General features: G+C 42.8%; 1 pseudogene; it reads left to right on the top strand.

Moving 5' to 3' along the window:
• The first annotated feature begins 933 nt into the window (after positions 1–933).
• LOC123488486 lies at positions 934–3,323 on the top strand (annotated as a pseudogene).
• Positions 3,324–3,698: the final 375 nt, after the last annotated feature.

The raw sequence follows: 3,698 nt of genomic DNA, 5'->3' as shown, positions 1-3,698 counted from the left end.
GAGAGAGAGAGAGAGAGAGAGAGAGAGAGAGAGAGAGAGAGAGAGAGGCAGAGAGAGAGAGAGAGAGAGAGAGAGAGAAGCCGCGCCACGGACTGCAAAGGAACACCATAGAGTCAAGACAGTAAACAGGTTAAAGTCTCATTCTAGATTAGACAAGTTTAACCAGAGTGCACACTATGTCACTGAATATCTCTCAAACTCTCAAAGAAAAAAAGGGCATATCGAGGCAAACTGGCTTGTATAGCCTCCAAAGAATGAATGTCATTAATTCGTATTGCCTAATACAATACAATACAAACAACTTAGTTGTTCCAAGAAAATGCTGGATTAAAGCTTTCACACGATTGTTTAATGATTTAATTGACCACATTAAGCTTTTATTTAATGCTTGAGGCGAATAAAGCAAAACACGTGTTGGAATTTAAAGAGGATTAAGGAAATTATTTGAAATTCGGAGCCAACAGCGCAAATTGAAATGTATTGAAAGCTGTTCAATTAAGCCGCCGCAGGGCATTACATGCAGAACTCATCAAATGTAATGAGTCTAAACTGCGAATATTTGCAACAAAGCACCTTGGATGGTTCCTATTGTTAGAGGGACTTAACACCTTTTCAGAGTTAAATCCCCGATTGTGCGTCTCAACAGGAGGTGGTATTAAAAATGCGCCTCTATAACAAATGGGTTTTTTTGGAGAGGCCGCTACTCCGTGGGGCGGGGCGAGATGACACAACAATTAAAGATGAACTTTGTGTGAACTAATTTCTGTAGCCGAGCCAAGGTAACAGGAGGCCGAGACCTGGGGACAAGGGGGATAAAAGGCTGTGGAAACACCCAAGACTTTCAATAGCAAACAAACTCTCCCACTCCACCTGAAGTCCTCACAAGTTTCTATCTTTGGTTTGGTTACACGACTCGTCACGCGCACCAGTACAATGGCTTTGCACACTTTGGTGGCGAACCCTTCTGTGCACGCTCGTGCTTCCAATCTTTCTCTTTTTAGTCGCGGTGAAGTTATGGGAGGTTTATTTGATCCGTGGTCGGGATCCCGGCTGTCGAGCCCCTCTCCCTCCTGGATCTATGGGGTTACCTTTCATCGGAGAGACGCTCCAACTCCCTTCTCCAGGTAATTATTGCACTTTTACAAACTTAATAATAGTAATATTGTATAATATTACCTGTTGGGATATCTGTCTTCCGTTGACAAACATTTATTATTCCTTATTGCAGAGGAGAAAGTTCCTGCGGATGAAACGGCAGAAGTATGGATACATTTACAGAACGCACCTCTTTGGCAACCCCACGGTGCGTGTCCTGGGAGCGAACAACGTCAGACGATTCTGCTGGGTGAACATAAACTTGTCGCCGTGCAGTGGCCGGCTTCCGTCAGAACTATTCTGGGATCAGACACGCTCTCAAATATGCACGGGACCCAGCACAAAAACAAGAAAAAGGTGCGTTGGTGATTAAAACCTCTTTTTTTGCATGCACAAAATATTTAAAATAGCAAATGTAATGTATTATTTTACGCATAGATATTTGGCTAGAACCTGCACCAATTTAATGTTTTCTTTCATGTCCCGGGTCTTAACGGAAAGTTGCTCCTGTATTTTAGGCTATAATGAGAGCGTTCTCCCGGGATGCTTTGGAACACTACATCCCCGTGATCCAGGAGGAGGTGAGGAGCGCCGTGAGGGGATGGCTGGAGAAGGACTCCTACGTGCTGGTCTACCCGGAGATGAAGCGCCTCATGTTCCGTATCGCCATGAGGATCCTCCTGGGCTTCGACCCGGACCAGATCAAGACCGACGAGCAGGAGCTGGTGGAGGCTTTCGAAGAGATGATCAAGAACCTTTTTCTCCTGCCCATCGATGTCCCCTTCACGGCTTGTACCGGGTACAGCGGTGCACTTAATTCTATGACATTTTTAAAGAATGTATTTAGAATATTTTCAGGGCCTAAATTAATGTACAAATCCATCTCTTTCATCTACAGGGATTGAAAGCCCGAAATTTCATCCACACTCCAAAATCGAGAGAACATCCAGAGTAAAATAGACAGCGTCAAAGCGGTGAAACACAGAGACGCGCTCCAACAGCTCATAGACAGCAGCAGGAAAGGGGATGAGCCCTTCAGCATGCAGGTAACACTCTATCCTCTTCTCTTCTGTACATGGATCCCATCTTCAACAACAAGATACATGCATTTATGATTTTTTTTTTTCATGCAGTATATAAACAGATGATAAAATGTACATTTTAAACCAGCTGTGTGGTGTTATAAGAATCAGAATCTTGCTCGGTGAGTTAATGATTTTATTTCTCTCTATCTGAAGGCAATTAAGGAATCAGCCACAGAGCTTTTATTTGGAGGCCATGAGACCACTGCCAGTGCAGCCACATCGCTGGTCATGTTCCTGGGACTCAACCTGACATGGTCAACAAACTCAGACCAAGAACTGCACCAGAAGGCAAGAAGCGGTTATTTACAGCTGGAAATCATTCATTCAATCAATATGAATCCAGTAATTTACTTGCACATTGATAACAGCCTTTAGATCTCATAGGCTTTATGGAATGATTGTGGAATAATAACTCTCTCTCTCTCTCTCAGGAGGAAGAAGGTGTGGATCTGCTGGGTCAGAATGTGAACATTGAGGTGTTGGACCAGTTAAAGTACACGGGCTGTGTCATCAAAGAGACCTTGAGGATAAAACCCCCTGTACCTGGAGGCTTCAGAGTGGTACTGAAGACATTCGAACTCAATGTAAGTTAGTCTTTTTTACAGATGATTTGAATACAATACTAACCAGTCAATGCAATGGTGTCTTTTTTACAGATGATTTGAATACAATACTAATCTGTCAATTTGATTGATATCTTTTGACGGGTTAGTGACTAAAACTCCAGACCAGTTGTCTTAACAGTGCTGTGTTATTTTCTGTTTCAGGGTTACCAGATCCCCAAAGGCTGGACCGTCATCTACAGTATCTGTGACACCTACGACGTGGCCGACGTGTTCCCCAACAAAGAGGAGTTCAACCCGGAGCGTTTCATGGCCAAAGCCTCGGAGGACTCCTCACGCTTCAACTACATCCCGTTCGGAGGCGGCCCAGGATGTGTGTAGGGAAAGAGTTCGCCAAGGTCCTCCTCAAGATATTCCTGGTAGAGCTCACACTGCACTGCAACTGGACTCTACTCGAGACGGCCCCCGACTCATGAAGACCGGCCCTACGGTCTACCCTGTTGACAACCTGCCCACTGTGTTCACTAGTTACAGCCGCACCCTAGTGACAATAACACGCCGTATCAAAGCTGTGCTGTGAAATTGTAAATCTAAAATATTTGAAATGGTTTTAGATTAAATGATCCATATATTATGTTTGATATGTTAATACATAGAGTTGTGTATATGTTATCTTATGTTTTATAGAAAGAAACGGCACTACTCTCATGGATCACTGGCATTGCATTAAGGCGTCTCTGTTATGTACATTTGTAGATTTTGTTATATAGCTTTTTGTATCTTACTGCAGCTTTATTTATGTTACACTTTCTTGTCTGGGCTTTATTTAATAAAAACATGTTTTGTCAAGAAAATGTTGTTTTACTTCCATTACGTTTTAGATCTGGTATTGAAAGAAAATGCATGTTGCATCACAATTTCAAGCTAAATCTTAACAGAAATATCCTAAAATAAA

Source organism: Coregonus clupeaformis, unplaced genomic scaffold (genome assembly GCF_020615455.1).
Source record: "Coregonus clupeaformis isolate EN_2021a unplaced genomic scaffold, ASM2061545v1 scaf2359, whole genome shotgun sequence".
Lineage (NCBI taxonomy): Eukaryota > Metazoa > Chordata > Actinopteri > Salmoniformes > Salmonidae > Coregonus > Coregonus clupeaformis.
This window is presented reverse-complemented; position numbering and strand designations above follow the sequence as displayed.